Source organism: Vipera ursinii, assembly GCF_947247035.1.
Source record: "Vipera ursinii genome assembly, chromosome: 1".
NCBI classification, from domain to species: Eukaryota; Metazoa; Chordata; class Lepidosauria; order Squamata; family Viperidae; genus Vipera; species Vipera ursinii.
Window position 1 is genome coordinate 191,783,733 of NC_139512.1, and position 19,545 is coordinate 191,803,277.

General features: G+C 34.9%; 1 protein-coding gene across 2 annotated transcripts in view; it reads right to left on the minus strand.

Moving 5' to 3' along the window:
* RUNX2 (RUNX family transcription factor 2) overlaps window positions 1-19,545 on the minus strand; it is a 184,659-nt gene that overhangs the window by 144,704 nt on the left and 20,410 nt on the right. The gene's annotated exons all lie outside the window — the stretch shown is intronic.

Sequence of the window (19,545 nt, forward strand, 5' to 3'; positions counted from 1 at the left end):
TATCAAGGCAACAATAGAACAAGCATGTCTTAAGACAATACCAAGAAAGAGATTTATGAAATACCTTAGACCCCCCTCTCCCTCACCCTCCACATAAACATAAAGAGAGAAGAGGAAACACATTCAGAATTGCAAAACTATCGTTACAGGTGTTCTAACAACAGTAGTTTTGGGAACGCAGTGTCTGTTTCTTTGTCTGGTCTACCTGATAGGGCTAACAGAAGGTACTGCTTCAAGGATGAAGCCCCACCTCCTTTGTACATGTGTGCAACATTACTGCACTTACAAAAGCATCAGAGTTTTGGGGACTTCTGGGGAAGCAATGCCAGACTGAAGACAGCAAATCCGAAGACCAAGGCAGAAAGAAGGCAGTGAATGAATCAGTTCCCCAAACTCCTCTGCAGATTAAGGAAAGCACGTGGATTACCCATGCTGCTCCAATCAGAGGTTCCCTACAATAAGTCCATAAAACTGCAGCCCCGGCAGATTTAAAGCTCTATTAGCTGGGAAAGTCAGCTTTACCCAAGCCTTGGTTCAAAGCCTTTAAAGGGACACTGGGTTTGCCTACTTCCTTTTACTTAAAAAAGTAATCACTTTTATTGGAAATGGTTTGTAAATTGATTTTTAGATACTAAAATTTTCAGGACAACAGTTTTATTAGACTGGGTATCTTGATCACATGATTGTGAGATGCTGTAATGGTTGTAAGTCCAAAAACTGGCATTGTTGTAATTCTGAATGATAACTAAATAGAGCAGTCGCTTTCCAAGCTATCTGTATAAGGATAATCTTAGGAACTTTTATTTATTTTATTGAGACTTTCTGTGCTTTTGTTTAGGTTGCTAAATTCTCTAATGGTAGTTGTCTATAATATGCTTTGTTAGTTAGTTACTAAACATTTATTCCAACCATAGATTTTAGCAAAATATTTCTAAGATTATAGCAACCATGTCATTTCATGCATTCCCCTCTAATATTCACTGTACTTTGAAATGTAGTTCTTTTTTGTTTTGTAGGAGCAATGGGATAATATATTCTGAAAACCATCTCATAGAGTCATCAACTATCTGCCATTGTTAAAACTAGTGCCATGATAATATTCTTTAATAATTGATTACGTTTAGTAATGAAAGAGCTAATGCATCATATACTTAGGTTTTCAATCCACTTCCTTAAAATACACTTCATTTCATGGACGTTTTTTCCCCAGATTTGGAAACTTTCATAGAAACTAAATACAATGAAAAATCACTTCCCAAATTGTGCACCTGGAGTTACAAAAGTAACTAATACCTATTGAAACTTTACTGTGAAGATTGCACATCAATGAGACATGTACTGTAGTCATCAAATTGTTTTTTGCTTCTGGTGCCTCTGAGCCAACTTGGAAAAGTCAATGAAATTTTGACAGCCTTTTTTTGGAAGCAGTTTGCTACTGTTTTCTTCCCAGGGCTGAGGCCGAGTGATTGGTCCAAAAACACTCAGCTGACTTTGTGATTTAGCAAGACTGGAATTCACAGTCTCCCGGTTTCTAGCCTGGTACCTTTAACCATCGTACCAAATTGGCTCACTGTCAAGATGTTAATCATCATTAAAGCATGATCTAAAAGAGAGTGAAACAATTTCAAATTATTCAGTATTAAATTGTAGGTTGTGATGATTACTAATTAGTTTTCCTTTCCTTGTAGTCTAATAGAATTAGCCCCAAGCTAACTAAAATTAAGTATAGCTAAGACTTAGTTTCCACTAGATATTGCATCACTAAAAGTGTATTTTTAAAAGTGGCAATTTATTGCATTTCTAATTTTTGTCTTCTAATGAAGACAAAACATCTATGTTTAAATGCTATTATATTAAGTTGTAAGACACAGTTTTATATAATAGATTATTTTTACATACCTCTCTCCACATACAGAATTATGTAAGACTAGTACTCAATATACCGTGGTATGCAGATGTCAGAAATTCCTTATCTTAATAACAACTTGGTCACTAGTTATCTCAAACTATTATCCTAACTTAACTTATTTTCAGTGCTGTACATCATCCAGGAAATGATGGTTATAAAAAAAGTGTACACATCCTGGCATTAATAAAATTAAGTCTAACTACCATAGCTCCAATTGAGTGCATTCTGAGTTCTAAAAATGGAATTCAGAGATGTTTAACTTCGGCTGGATTGAAGCCAAAATGTCTAGAGATTTACAATCCCTACTAAAAGTTGACTGACTGATGAATCTTGTCAAGCTGGTTCTTCAACTGTAACTGTAAGTAGTGAATATTTATTTAAGGATGCCCTCATCTTTTTACATCTGCATGAGAAAGCAATGCTTCTTTGTTTCCTGCAACAATGTCCTCACCTACATGAGAAAACAAGTCAAGCGGCCTCTTTTCCCAGCCTTAACAGCTTATGATTTTGTAAGCCAGAACATATTTTTGGAGGAGCAAAACATAAGAAAAGCATCTCCTACAGTCCCTGGCTAACCTTCTCACTGCTGAAGATAACCAAAAACAAAGAGATTGATCAAAATGCTTTTAGATATTTCATTAAACAGAAAAGACGAAGTGCCCCAGAAACTGATTTTTCAAGCCATTCAGTGCTTTTTGGTATAATTAAGCAAAATTATAAGATACACATATTTTGTATCTGATTCAACAGCAAAGACTCTCATGAAATTTTGTAACATTATTAATTCTATTGTAAAAAAAGGGGAGGTGAGAATCAAACCAAAATCAATCCTATTAACAAAAAGTATAATTATGGAAATAAAGTATATAGAAGAAAATTCTGATTATTTCAGGTATTAAAAATATGCACACATAGCCATTTATAAGTAGCTGACAGTGGAAAGAGCTTTGGTTTTAGGTGGAAAATGAGATCTATATAAACACAGAAAATTATAAACTGGGATTAATGTTGTCCAATAAAGGTAGAGAGCAATTGGTGGTGATTTTTTTTAAAAAAAGACAACATAAAAATTCCTAGTCTGAGAAATAAAGTGGTAAAAGGGAGAAAAGGTGGGCTATTATTTTTTGAACTTTCTTCTTTTTAAATATAGTTTTAGATGAACAATACAAGCATGATATATGAAGGAGGACAGAATGCCTTGCCAGTAAAGATACTAAAATGTTAATTGAGGGAATGATTATAAAATATCATAATGTTGGCATACACTCTACCCCCAAAATTGGAAATAACATTTCTGCATCATCTTTTACTTCTGTGGAAAACATTGATTTTTCAAACAATGAAACACTAACATTTAAAGAAACTATGTTAGAGAAAAAGGCATCTGGATTCTGAGCTGCAAATGAATACTGGCTGATTACCATTAATTATTTGAAAAACAAAATCCTGCCTTCTGTTTGAAACTGCCTATCAAGTTCAATTTGTGTAGAATGAATATTTTTAAACCTGCACACTATGCACTGCTTCTGATTGCCTTCATTACAATATTACCACCATTCTTAAATTAACCATAATTTTATAATGGTTCCCATCCTGCTAAACTCAGTTATGATTCTGCCATTAAAACTAATCAAGCAAGTTAATTAGAACTGAAATGTAGACATTGAATGTAATTTAGCCATGACTGAGTTGCGTCTAATCCAATTTCATGAGAAAGAATGGTTCAGTAGAAGTATAAATGTATGGGTTTTAAACATTTACACAAATGTTTAGAACCCTGGATAACAGTACTGTATGTTAAGTTGAAAATGTTGGTAGCTTTTTAAACTTTATGTATAATTTTGTGATGCTGTTAGCATTACAGCAATTAAATGTGCAGGCACAACTATTCATATTATAAGATTGCTCAGACTTTATTCATCCATTACATAAAATTGGGATTGCCTGTGAATTCTGGCTCACTGTTAATTAATTGAGTGCCAGTATATGCAATCTGCTTAGACTTCTTTTGTTTGTCCTGCTTGAATGAACTGGTCAAAATCCAGTTTCTTGAATTGGTTAAAAATGTAGATTCTTCAGAGTCAATCTTGGTTGAATAGATTAATTATATTCATTTATTTTAGGAATCAGATATATATTGTAATCTTTGTAATTTGCATTCAGGAATCAGAGCAAGTGCTAATTTGTGATTTTGGCTGGTAAAGAAGATAACATATCAAGTACTTGACATCAAATTATGGCACTCTGAACAAGTATTCCTCTTACCCCACTCAGATTAGACAGCAAAAGTGAAGTGAGAAATAGGCTGAGTATACAAAGAACTTAATTAACTGGAAAACAATTGATGAGGAAGTAGGTCCTTGGTAGGTTTAGTGTAGGCATCTGTCTAAGAACGAATATACAATACATCCTAAATCCCAACCTTGAAACTATATTGCATTAAATATTGAATATTTCATTTTATATGAGACTTAAACAGAGAATCCAATAAGAGCTTTAATAACAGCATGCGTGTTTCATGTACAGCAAGCCAGCTTTCTTCAGGATCCCTGAGTACTTCAAAAAAAGAGATGTAGCTACTTCAAAAAAAGAGATGTAGCTACTTTCAGCACCATCTCAAATAAATTGTGATTCTAAAAGCAGCCACATCAACTTTACTGAATAGTAGGGCTGTGTTTACTTCAAAAATTATTTGGAAGAACTGTTACAAATTGTATGTAAGTGTGAGCAGCTCTGCATTATTCACTGAAGTTTCCACAACAGCGTGAAAAAATTTGGTGCTCTTCTATAAGTCACGTTAAAAACACACTGCTTTAATTACACGATTTGTTATAGCACCACTTTTTTAGGCTCACACAAACCCTGAAAAGGGGGCTGCTTTAATGAATAGCAGAGAGGCACTGTGCTTACACACATGAAAAATCTGCTGCATTTCTTCTGAATAATTTTTGAAGCCTGCACAGCCCAAATAGCAGGATGGGGAGGGGGAACTCTTTAACTAGCTATGTAGAGTTGCAAAAAACAAGCATGATTATCTAATTCAATTTTTTTCATGTCTGTATTGTGCTCTTTTGTAGTTGCATGATCTGAAAAAACAGTCAAGAGCCTTGGCGGAGCAGTGGGCTAATGCCTCCTTAAGTAACACCAGCTGCCTGCAATTAGTGCAGGTTCGCATCCCACCAGGCTCAAGGTTGACTCAGCCTTCCATCCTTCTGAGGTAGGTAAAATGAGGACCCAGATTGTTGGGGGCAATAAGCTGACTTTCTAATAATGCCGCTTGGGGTGTGTGTGAAAGCCCTAATAAGCAGGCATATGCATAGAATGAAGGCTACTGCTAAGCTTGTAAGCCGCCCTGAGTCTTCGGAGAAGGGCGGGATATAAATGTAATAAAAATAAAAATAAATAAATATTGTTTCCATGCTCTTCTTGCATTCCATCACCAAAAAAAGAATTACAAACATAAAAAATGGAAATTCCCACATCTTTTCTGAGTTCAAGATGTCTCTCCTAATTTTATCTCTACTATAATTAAGAGATCATGATTGGTTAGAGTCACCTTTGTGGTCAACTGAAAACTAATTCTACACAATCACCACTTCATCTGTAACAGCTAGATCTAGTCTAATGCAGTGTTTCTCAGCAACTTTATAGATTGTGGTGTTTAACTCCCAGAATCCCAGGTAGCATACTGGCTGGGGAAATTCTGGCAGTTGAACTCCACATCTTACAGTTGCTGAGAAACACAGCATTAGATTATTTTGCAGAACTGTATGTACAGAGTGAAAAAAAGCACCTTAATTTATTAGGATATTGAGGCTAGCAATAAATTTGCCCAAGACTACTCCAAATTCTTCATCATTTGGAAATGAAGTGGAAGATAAAAAGCTAGTTCAAAAATAAGGTGACTAAGCAATTGTTTAATGTTATAGGAGCCTTAAGTTTACTCAGTGCTTTTTTTGTAAAAGAAAAAGGTGCCGGAACTCACACATATCATACAACCCACCTTGCCTACTTTTGCCTATTTTTGGTTCCATCCAAAAAAAGGTGCCGGAACTCTGTTCTGAGCGTTCTATGACAAAAAAAGCCCTGAGTTTACTGAACACACTTCTTTCAGTGCAACCATAAAGATATAAATATACATTTCTTTTTTTAAAAAAATAAATACCTTTTTTCTTGGAATGAGACAAATTGTGGTAAATATAAATCATGTTTTCATAACAGAAAACAAGATCATTCTGTAATGCCTGATCCTGACTTATGCCTGGTCCAAATAGCGATGGACCAAATAACTATGCTTCAAATCACTTCTCTGTGGTAGAACAAATTGGGGGGAGGGGGGGAGTGCAGAATGCAAGATGCATTGTTTTATTAATTCATTTTATTTGGTAGCTTGCTTAATTACTGGCATTTGTATTCAATTATGATCAAAAGACTTTGAACGATTATCATCAGATAACTGACAATAATAGCAATAGCCTTGTTGTTCCATCTTTTTTTAAAAAAAGGAAGTGAATGCAGGAAACTACAGACTGCTCAGCTTAAAATCAGTAGTGTGCAAATCTAGAAAATACCAGTTAGCAAATACTTAGAAAGGAACAAGGTGATTACTAGGAGCCCCCTTTGGTTCACTGAAAACAACTTCTGTCACATGATTCATATAATTGTTTTTTTTACAAAGTGATTTAGATTAGTAGAATTTTGTCGAAGTAGTGGGCCTGGACTTTGGTAAGGGATTTCATAAGTGCACCATGGCATCCTTTTTACTAAAAAAAAAAGGTGAAATATGGGTTGTATAATCCCACTACAAAATGGATTCACAGTTGTTAGCAAAATCATGTGTAATATGTGGTCTTAAAACGCTCAAAAAAGATTAAAAAAATAAGACCAGTAGAAATCTATGGAACTTCCACAATATACTTATAGTCAAGTGGTAGTTGTGTTTTTAAGAGTTTTGGGATGATATGTATGGTAACAGAATGTTCAATTTGGAATTAATGGACTGTCAGAATCCATCTATATCATATTCATAAATGGAATGTTTCAAACATTATCCCATGGATTCTGTCATCTCCCGAAGAGAAGAGGATAGATGTGTATTGAACGGGCAATAGGCATTTCAAAGGAAAGGAGAAGCCTTTTGAACTGGGGAAACAAAAGGGGGGGTTAGCATTTGGGTTTTGTCAGCAATAAACAAAAGGGTCCTAACTTCCTCTTTCCCACGAGATGGATGATACGATAATTTGTGTAAGAACTATCTATTATAGCCTATTTTGGCTAGAGAGGTTAATAGGGATAGGTGCTTGTGATGTGTAAGTGAGAATATGTCTAGGTAATAGTGAATTGTGGAAGAACATAGATGGGAATGATGCTAGTTTTCTTTTATTTTAGTTCTTTATACATATTTAGTATTGTTAAGGATTGGTTTACTCTATATAAGCTAGAGAGTGATGGATTTTAGAGTTTATAATTGTTAGTATATGATTGTTTATGATTGCTTTTTAGATATATACCTTGTATTTTGCTCTGGGAAGTCGGGGGGGGGGAGGGGGGGAGGAGGGGAAGTAGAGGGGTGGGAGGGAAGAGGGAGAGGGGGAGGGGGGGAGATAGGGGGGAGGTAGGGAGGGGAGGAGGGAGGGGGAAGGGGGGTCTTTCAAAGGAAAATTGTATTTTAAAACTTTTCAATAAAAAAAAAAAATATGTGGTCTTTAACAGATTTATGTCTAGACAAAATAAGGTGTGCAGCCAGCTACTCCAGAGTTCTGTTCTAGTCTCAGGTGCTCTTCAACATTTTCATAAATGATTCAGATGTATGGATGGAAGGGATGTTCATCAAATTTGATTTATTTTCAAATTTGGGAATTGATTTATTTTCTATAAAATCTAAAGGTAGGATGAGAACCAATGGATTGAAGGTTTTCCAAACTTTCCTGACCATGAGAGCTATTAAGCAGCAATGCCTCCTGTAGTCATCCAGTCATTACAAACAATAGCATTAAAATCAATTATAACAACAGTTAAAAAGCAACTCTGATTGGAAAAAAATCCCATATGTTGTCCTTAATCTCCAACAGCTCTCTTAAAGAGACAAGTTTTATCAGTTGGAGAGCTATGGATTTCCATAGGCAATGGGGAAGTTTTAGAGAAGGCCGGCTTCCAGACCCATCCCTCTCTAGCCCGTCAAGAAGAGTCAACCCAGAGCTTTTATAATAATAATAATAAAGTTGAAACGGACCTTAGAGATCATCTACTCCAACCCCCTGCTCAGGCAGGAAACCCTATACCATTTCAGACAAATGGCTGTCCAATCTTTTCTTATAGACTTCCAGTGTTGGAGCATTCACAGCTTCTGGAGGCAGGTTGTTCCACTGATTAATTGTTCTAACTGTCAAGTTGTTCAGACAAGGTGAATAAATAAATTAGAATAAAACTACTTCCAGTTTTAATGCTTTCTATACATACATCAAGTTACCACCAGTATGTGTATTTATGTGTATGTATGTACGTATTTGTATGTGTGTGTATATATATGTATATGTGTGTGTATATATGTGTGTGTGTGTGTATTCCTTGATTTACAACCAATCACTTAGCAACAGACCCCCAAAAGGGATTTAAAGCTCAGTTTTGAAATTCCAATATTGCCACCCCTCCCAAGTCCCATGACTGCATTTTGGGTGGTTGGCAACTGGCCCACATTTACAGCCAACTGCAGTATTCCATAGTCATGTGACTGCAGTTTATGACATTTTTGTCAGAAACCAGCATTTACTTTTAGTTTCCAGTAGAAACTGCCTCATTGAGAACAATTCGCTTAATAACCACCCATTTCGACTGTAGAAAAAACATCATGAAAATGGGTCCAGTCATATAGAGACCCGCTTGGCTACCATCACACCTTAGGATTGTAATCACCAGGCTCAATTAAGTCAATAATTACTGTACTAACAAAATATATGGTAGTACATAATCCATATGTATTTGTTCAGCTTCTTCTGTATAAATCCTGTTACTCATGCTATCATAATGTTTGGAGAGAATTAATGCATGCAGTTTTAGTCTTAGAAGATAATACATTGTCTTGTGATATACTGCATGATATATCACCTTAGAAGATAATATATTGTCTCAATGGGAAATGTATTTAAATAAACATATGTTGGAAGTGAAAACGGGTAGAAGGCAAAGCAAGGAGAAGTATGCTTATTTTCAGCTGCTGTGATAATTTCTGCAAGTGAAATATTAAGGTCTTGATCTTCAGCATGTCATCTCATGTGTCTTCATTACTGCTGTGAAGACTGCTACGCAAGAAAAGTTTAAACAGAAGAGGATTCCCTTACATCAGTGCCACAAAGCATTGCACAACAGAAATGCCTCTTGATGTGTCATTTCCTTCTTGGCCCCCAACCAAATTTCAAACTGAGGGAAGGAAAGAAAGGGATTTAAAGCCTACGTGTGTGATTCCACAAGCCAATACTTCTTGTCCATCTCTCTGAAGAAATATACTGAGAAAGGCACATCTTTTAAGTTATTGTGCATCCAAGGAAATTTTAACACTTAGAAATCCTCTGGGAAAGCTGCCACTACAACTTCACTATCCTCCTTGCCCACAGCTATAAAAACAGTAAACCAAGGCATGTAACGGTCCTAACTAAACCCAGCAAAGCATGTTCTCCCACTGAGGAGTGGAATTTTAGAAATCCCCAATCACTGGTGCTCTGCATGCCATTTATGCCGAATGGCTACACAACATTTTTATTGAAAGCTAATTAGTTTGAATGTCTGAATCAAATTGAATAGTAATTCCACATCCTACAAAGCCAGTCCCAGTTACATAGAAGCCTCTTTCCTCTGGCTATGAGAATTCTGCACGTTGCTATCCCCAAGGGTTTGGGGACTGGCAAAAGAAGGGCGGCAGCACACGTTCCTGGGTAGGAGCAAATGATCTGTGCATGATGTTGTCATTTTACACACTTCCTTTTGGCATCATTATGGTTTGATACGGACACCACTGGTGACTGCTACTGACTTCAAGATTATGCTCCTAATTATGCTCCTATAAATATTATTCTTGCCGATTCAAATATCCTGATTCTTAAATGTCTATATTGAAATCCTTCCCATTTGGGATGGAGGAACCAATGTTTCAAGCTGAGAGCTATTCTGCAACATGGGAAAGTTTGTCATTAATTCTACATCTTTTTCAGACCTGCTCCTAGTTCGCAGCAAACATATGAAGATGGAAAATGGAATGAATTTGTCTCTATCCCCAGTATTGGACAATCTGCTGACTTTCTCAAAGATATCTCAAAATGAATTGGGAAAACCCAATCAAAAGAACATGATTCAGTGCTTCACATCAAAGTATGGAACTGGCTTATTTTCCAGATCAATTTTAAATGACACAAATCAAACTCAATATCTGAATCATACCAGCTGCTTTAGTCAAACAACTCGTCAATATCTGTAAGATAATAGCTTTTTCAAGTTGAAACTTCAATTTTCATTAAGTGTTAAGATTTTAGAAAGTTAAGATTTTGGGATCTCCTAAAGTCTAAAAGTTTAAGAAAATGTTATAGTGAGACTCAAACATTTTTTAAACTTTTTCCTTGTTACTAAATATTTATTTTCACAAAGAAGAAAGCATTTCTTCAATGGAGACACAATAAATCATGTAGACTGAAAAGTTTGATTATTAATAAGACAAACATAATTTTTGAGGCTGTATCTTTGGAATGATCAGAACCATCATTGGTTTTAACACAAACTGAATGGTTTTAATACAAACTGAATAACTTTAAAAGAACTGTAAAAATAAGGCAGAATGCACAGAGACAACTGAATTTGACAATCTTCAAAAACATTTGAGCATTTGCTGAGCCTTATGACTCAGAAATCAAACAAGTTCAAGACTTAAAATTAAATGGATGCAGAATATAATATTTGATTTGGAACAGTTAGAAATGTAAGATAAACTTATTCTCAGAATCCATTTATATCATATTCATAAGACACTTATTCACTTTGAATATTATACTTGATATTATTCTTAAAAGATAGTTTGCTGCTGGTATTTTATTTCAATATTGATTACTAAATGGACAGTTCATTTTTCCATGCTTGGTTCAATGTTGTATAGCTCAACAATTGTGGAAAATATTTACAATAGAATGAAATACAATTTAAAAGCTGTATTTCCTTTCCAACCTATTTTTATTACTTTTATTAAATATTACTAAATTTTACACACCATAAAATATTCTGAATTAGCTTGGTGTATGACAACCGTACAAGGATAAGTTTATAAAGTTTAAGTTTCCTATTGGAAAGTATGCACAGTTCCTTCTGCAGAAGAGTATATGAAGCACTGGGAATATGCCTCAATCTCCAAAATAATTTTGTATTTTAACAGTAAATCTGATGCAGAATTTAATTCAATTTGGAAATTCTGCATTTTGGAATTATAATTCTATGTACATGGATTTGTGTCACATGAGAAATTTGGATTTCTTATCATAAAAGTCTTTAATTGCTTAGATAGAAATTGCTGTAATGAATACTGTTGTATGTTGTATGAAATTCTATAATACTAATGTACTCTCTCTTTATTCAGTTTTATTTTTCATTTTTTGCCTCTTTTCCTTTTTCTTTCCTCCTTTGTGTCATTTTTTTTTCTTTAACATGCTCAATAAAAAATACCTCCATCAGTTTATGGATGCATTTAATGATCTGAAATCATAACCAGAGATTTGACTACCAAGACACATAACTGATAAGTTTTCAAAACTTCACTACAGGATAACACATTTGGATTTTATTACACAATTGAAAGTATCAATATTTTGCCTTACTGAATCTTAAGTCTTAAGGATTGAGTTTAACGATAATATTTTTAAAATGTCTTAGAATGCTTAGAAGCTAATATATACATATTAAAGGTTTCTGTAGCTCCTCTGCCATACCCTGCAATAGTAGGGTGGAAACATGAAGAAACAGGACATAATTTATGCTGCAAGGTCATAGAGATAAATTTGACTCGCTTATGAAAAGTAGTTAAAGTATAGCTTTATAATGCTGTATGATACAATTTCACTTTAAAAATAGCAGGTAACGCATGGTATTTTAATAAAATTATCACACACTAAATTGTATTAATAATTGTCCCATTGTTTATACACACACACACACACACATGTGGAATGATAAAAGAGCATGTTGAATTCAGCAGAGCTAAAAAAATGGGAAGGCCCAGGTAGTTGTACAACTCTGAATAAGAGCTTTTGAGTCTCATAGCATCCCTTTATTTTTGTTATATCCTTTGCCAATGTAAACTTTTCTTTGTCTATTAAAATGTAGTTGGAAAACTCCAAATACTGAACTAACTTTTGGGATTACATTTAAAAATATTTCAAGTGAAAAATATCAGTCCATCTCGTCATCTCAAATACTAAGCCATAATTTGGATATACTCCATGTTGGGGCCCATGGCAACAATCCTAAAATAGACATGCTAAATAAAGTTATTAGTAACTATCAATACAGGGAGGCAACTAAATAGAAGCCCACCATTTGCATCAATTTTTGCCATGGGAGATAAAATTACATGTAGAATAAAGAAGGGACCCAGATTAGTATAGTGGTTAAGGTACTTGGCTAGGAAATGTGAGTCCTAGTCCCACCTTGGGCACAAATCTAGATGGGTGATCTTGAGCCAGTCACTCTCTCTCAGCCCTAGGAAGGAGACAGAGATAAACCAATTCTGAAAATCCGTGCCACCAGGCAGTCACCAGGAGTCAATAACAACTTGAAAGCATAAAAACAAAACAAAGGAATAAATGAAAATAGTCCTCAAAAATGGCTACGTGTTAGGGTAGTCACAAAGCCTTTTTCACATTTTAGAATACAGTATGCAGAAGCATATAATAAACCCGTCTTTTTTAAATATAAAAGCAGCCATCTCATTTGCCAGAAGTGAATGGCTGCTTTGGAAGTTGTCTCAGCTGCCAACAAGAAGAAAAAATGCAGAGCTAAGGGGATGTGCATACACATGTATGAATACACATGGGAGCATTCACGCAAGCCTTGGAATAATGCTGCTGCATTAACTTTGAAAAGAGGTGGTGGGCATATTATCCTGAGCACCTATTTCAAAGGCGTTCCACAGGCCTACTAAATAACTGGTCACTGAACAGTTTATTGAACTGTATATGGGAGAGGCCAGAAAAGGAGAGAAGAATAAAATCAGTGTGTTTGATTAGCAGGAACTTTGGAAGGGGGGAATTACCTTCCTTAATTGTGGACAGTAGGGAAGAAACAAGGAAACAGGCATACACATTATTTCTGCTGCTATTCCATTATTAAATTTTTCTGTCCCTCTGAAATTCATTCTACTGTGTTGTTGTTTTTTGAAATCCAGAAACCTACTATTTTCTGGGGTGAAAACCCACCATATTATCTAAGCCACACATACTGCAAATAATATGGCCTTAAACTGGCAGAAAAATGCTTTCTCAACTCCTTTTCGGGACATTCATCTTTTCCACAGAAAAACAAAGGAAGCAAAGGAAATCCCTGGAATGCAATTGCTGAACATAAAGCTACAAAGCAATGAATAAGGCAGACCATGAATGTGTAGACGATACAGAAGTCATCTTTTACTTCCAAATTATTTGTACAGAAATAGAAAATGAAATTTGCTCCTATAAATAACTGTCAACTGAAGGACAGGAGTTTTCAATTCTGTCTTTTAGTTTTTTAAACTTGCATAACAGCATTTCGCAAGTTATACAGACAGCTGAGTTTATAGTCCTCATACAATTGGAACTTGCAACCAATGTTAGTTCTCTGTAATACATACTCACTGAATTCACTCACTACGTGTTAGGTGTACACATGTCCCATTTTAGATGCATATATTAAGATCAACATTATATAGAAAATGTCCTAGGTATCCCACATTAACAGCTATAGAACACAGAAATTAAAGCAGCATGCAGTTGAGTGAAATGATTATTTTAAAGAATCTAAAAATTCAGGGAAAATTTTCCAAGATAAACAATTGCAACTTCAATTAATGCCTACCTCTGAACCAGAAACTAATCTGTGAACATTCAGAGCCGCTGCTCCCATTTACCAATGAAAGTCACAGAACATTTGTTTTCTTCCCTGTACTTGCCAAGAGAAGGTCAAAGTTTCTTTCTTATAAACAAGTCTTACAAATTCATGATGTTCAGCATGATGTCATGTCTTAAAATGATAAGCTGGCAGCCCAAGGAACTGACATTCTGTAAAGATGTGCACAACTTTATGTTTATGCTACTTAGAATGAAGGTTCTAATAAGTCATCGTCTGTATTTCTTTAAAGAGGAGTTTTATAACTGTGATGAATCACAACGGCAAAAGATCAAAGTTTAAAAACATCAATGATGCCATGGGGTATTTTTTAATCTTGTAATGAATGATGATCATGTGCTCTTATGAAGTTGGTCCAACTGCCAACGCCAGATGTGTATATTAAGAAGTTGTTTGTGATGTGACAAGCCCTGGCTCAGCTGCCAGGGAAAGAGAGAGCAAGAATGAGGAACAGGATAACATGCTTCAGACATTCAGTAAAATAAATGCAGGTCCTGGCAGAGAGGGGGACTGTTGACGCATGTGCCTTATCTGAATTCCTAGTTAAAAAGGCTTGATAATTTGCCTCATTTACCTAGTTTTGTGTTTTGTTAGTGCCAACTGAACTAATTTATTGCTATGATTAATTACCAATTTACTATGCAAATTAGTCTTGGAATTCTCAGGAGGAAATGAAATTGTAGCATATTTTTCCACAAAAGTATTTAGATGGGATAGTTTGTGGAGGTATGAAATTGCTCTTGTCCAAGTTGAATCATGTTTTAAAATTGTTTCTGTAAATTTTTCCTTTTCTTTAAACTATCATTTGTTGACACAGTGTACTGGGTTTTCTTATATATTATTGTTATCCCAGATGGAGCTTTAAACAGTAGTTTATTCAAGCTGAATCAACCCAAACAATTATTGAGACACTTCATTTAAAAAAAAGTTTAAAAGAAAACTAAAAATTCAGGCTATACCAGACTGAATGAAAAACAAAAGAAAGAATGAGAACAAGAAATGCTAATTAGAAAAAAAGGAATCCAGAAGATAATAATAAACCCTTTTTATTGCAATTGAATTCTCACACTTAATTCACTGGATTTGTTCTACGGTAGTCATTGGGCCCAGCTCACACTTACAGGGTATCCACATTTGCCCAGAACTCTAAGCAAGATCTTAATTAAAAAGTGAAATTAGGTATTTTAGGAAGCTGGGTAAAATATAGAGATCCCCTTGTCATCCATACCATGCCTCTAGCTCAGATGTTCAATCATGGGAGGAAAGGATCTAGAAGTTCCTATTAATAAATCCTTTTTATTAGATAAATTAGATATGCCAAAGATCTGCTGTAGTCATTATTTTTTCTCTTTTGGTCCAAACAGAATAACAAGTAGATCAATCAGCACATTATTAAATATAAAGTTGTGTTTTGTTTGTTTTGGTCATATTTTATATATCCAGCTATTTTGAGAACAAGCCAGTTCTTTACAACTGCGAAACTTAGGGAACTTGGTTCAGTGCCCAAAGCATATCTTTCAAGAAATAAATTCTATAGATCAAAATGTAGCCTTTTGTAGGTGGAAAGATGCTTTATGCCAGGAGTTCCAGTGTCATTGTAATTTTTTTCTTCATATGGAAGGATGTACTACTTGGCACATAACATTCCTAGCAATATTTTATACATGGAAGTCTTTTTGTTGAAATATTTCTTCCATGCTGGACTACAACATGTTGCTCTGATGGCCAAATTAATTTTTCTCCACATTCAGAAATTGCCTTGCCTGTTTATAAATTTCCTGTTTCAAAGGTATATCAGAATAACCATGCAGATTTCCAAATGGGAACAAATAAATTAATTCCAGATGTCAAAAATTGTTAGTGTTCCACAAGGGACAACATTCTTTCAAAGTCAATAAAATGCTAGCAGTTGCATGTGAGAGAAGAGCCTTTTTCAATAGAAGTAAATTTAGTAGATTAATGAAGTAAACAGGAAAGCCTTGTGCTATATAATGACAACAGACTTTACATGGGCAAGCAAACTTTATATTTACTGAGAAAATAAGGGTTTCCAATAGTTCTTCATTGTTAATCAGAAAAAATAAGGATAACAATAAGAAGTAGTAGTAACTGGATTGCTCTTCTGCAATATTTCAGAAAATAAAACTGATCTTACCATCATTTATTCATCAAAGGCAAGCAAATGACTGAAATGATCCTTTTAGAAGAATTCAAATTTTTATTAATGTGGTTATTCTTCAAATAATAGTTAATCTCTAACTTAAATACAAGCATGTTTCATCAAACAACCTTAGTTTTTAATTAACACAAAAAAGGATTTAAGATTGTCTTATCAAGATATTTGCCTTATAAATGGCACTGATTATTAATTGAATTTTTCCAAGAGACAAAGGCAGACAGATAAACCAGGATGGATTAACCAGGTCTGACTGTGCACATCAAAAAGCACAATGACTGGAACATGACCAAACCACTGTCATAGCAAAGCTCATTGTCTTTCTTGCAAGTATATTTTTTCACTCCTGAAGGAACGTGCATATGATATACAACAGAAGTAGACACATACTACCTGCTCAACCATACAGCACAATAAGCAATCCAAAAAGGAAAGAAGTAGTGCACTAACTACCAGTAGCTATAAGAAGCTTCCAAGGAGAGTAAAGTATTGTTAAGATTAGCATCCACTCAACTTGCGAGCAAGTCACTTTTAAGGCCTCATATTCTACTGTTTTTCCTGGAACTCCATCCAAAGGAAAGACAGGAACAACCACTCTCTGTGTCCAACTCTCTCTCTTCCAGCTAGTCAGTTTCCACTCTACAAAACAGGCTGCTAGCTACAATATTGAGTCACACAGGAGATCTAGCTGTTGTAAACACCATAACAATTTTTCCCCTTTATATTATTTTGCTGGTTGAACATTAAAAAAATCAATTGATCTTAATAATAGCTGTTTTTGATCTTATGTGGAACGTATAGGTCTTTCCAGAACTTTGGACTTGGAAAGAATTAGTATACACAACTTCCCCAGTTCATCCATTCAGCTTGTGGTCTGTTGCTTTCTTTGCTGAAAGTGCAATTTAGGTGTGTGCAATAGGTCAAAATATTGGGTTCAAAAACCTTACCAGAAGAGCACTGTGACTGAGGAACTCTATGGGTTTATCTTAACCATTGGTTGGCCAATATACTTTCAATTTCTGTACGTTAAGGAACTGGCCGAACTCTTGAGGGCTCAGGTCAGATCCCTGGCTCCTTACTTCCTTTCACTCCAGGTGGAGTGAAAAAGGGTACTGAATTCTGCAATAAGGAATGAGATCATCCCCTCTGTGTTAGTAATAGAAACAGTGAAATCATTTCTGACAAAAGATTTAATGGATTTTGAACTCCATAGAGTTGGTCAAGTGGTTAATCTTCAAGGAGACTAATCATGTAGATCCAATTCATCTTAGCTATGTGAACCTGCCTAGATGGCTTTCATAAATTCCCTAGTGACTTTCAGTGCCACAGCAACCATGGTATCCATCTGTATAGCGACCAGGTTCTAAAGCATTTACAATCCTAGTTGTTTAGCTGGAGGAGAAGATGGTGCTTCTGAAATTTACCCCATGGTTGCTGAGCATGGGAAATTCATTTTGCCTCCCGTGTTATTAATGTGAAATCACTAGGGGGGAGGGGGTGTCTCATTGGGAGATTTATGTTAACATATCACCAATTTGCAGATACAAGCAAATTTCTATTTCTTCCCATCTCTAGTCTCCTTAAAACAGTAAATATTCTGAAAGCTGATGCTCCTGTTATTTTCAGATTTGATTAATTTGTTTTATGTATCCACTAAGTTTGAGATATGTTAGACTGAGATTTTACTGTCTTATCCCTATTTCTTTGCTTGTGTTGCTTTAATAGTTTTTCTGCCACTCTTGTCTTGTTTTTTATTCATACTTTCTCATTTTCCTTATTTATGTTATAGTAGATAGTGAGGGCTGTACTCTGAAAGCAATGTAAAAATAAGTTAAAAAAATAATCCATGCTTTCAACCATTTAACTGTCTGAAAGAAAGAAAAACTTGGGCTGAATGATGGTCAGCTCCAGAGTTTTCCCTCTTTGCATAGGATTCATGGAGTGGGGACAGGAAACAGGTTTTCACAAAGACAGTCCCTACCCAGAAACACAATTGGTCCATCTGACTGGTCCAAAAGTACAGTAGTGGATTATTTCTATTTCAATCAATTGTTCATCATCAGTTACAAACTGATATTTACAATTGGTCCCAATCCTTCTTATCTTTAACAAACCTGTTAAAGCTTCTTTGTTTGAACATGTTTTTGCCTTGAGTTATTCTTAGGTGCTTTTTCTTATTTATACATTTTTATATTAAATATTTAACCTTATTGTTGCCTGCTCAAAATCTGACAGGATTGGGGTGGGATATATACACTGGAAATAAGTAACAATTACCTTACCCCAGAGGGCTCACTGGCTTTCCAGAAGTGACCACAGAAAGTTCAAGAGTCAGGGCAAGAATGATCATTGATCATGGCACTATAAGGAAACCATATCATTTTTACTTAGATACTACACACAAATGATATTTTATTGTGGGAATCTTTTATAACTTACTTTTGGGATGGCTGTAGCTGTAGCTGTAGCTCTAAATATAGAATAGAAATATTCAAAATTGATGAGTTTGTTAAGTCTCTGGTTCAGAAATTAAATCTCTGGATTAGGACAAATAGGAAAGAAGTACCAAAACTGGCACATAATGAGTGGAGGGATGGGAGAACGAAGAGGTATTGAGCCTAATATTTGTATAAAGTATAAATCAAATTTAAACCCAAATATCCTATATATGGAGAAAATATAAACTATATATTACGTTCTCAGAATTTTAGTAATACATTGTGGTACTAGGTGCTTTGTATTTATTTTGGTGGTGAACACAAATTCAGTGCTGAGAAAAATCTCATTTTTCAGGGTGGTAAGATCAGCAGACACCTACATTGAAAATATGCTTTAAAAAGAGGGCAAAAATTCTTAAATAACAAATCAGGATGTTCTTTTTCTCCCCCATACGCCTGAATACTACATCCTTATAAAATCTTGACCATGTTCACTCAGATCTTGAAAACTGGCACCTTCAAGTATACAAATAACCAAAGACATATTAACATTTGGATATTATTCTGGAACTAAAGCCCACTTGGCAGTTTGAGACAATGTGAATACAATATTATGAACATTTAACCTGAACCTTCAGATATGAGATACAAAATGCAATTTCCATATCTTACTGAATTCAACAGAAAAATGGAGATCAGGTTTCCACTTTTAGATTGTTTACGATGTTTTACAAAAATTGCCAAGAAAAAATGATTTGTAATAATTATTAACTATGTTGTGATGAAAGGCCCAGATGATTTTGACAAATTATATTCACAGTGGAGAAATCTCCTAAGAAAGGTGATCTAGTAGAAAAAAGGCTAGTCTGAACTCCACGAGTAACACTTTATTC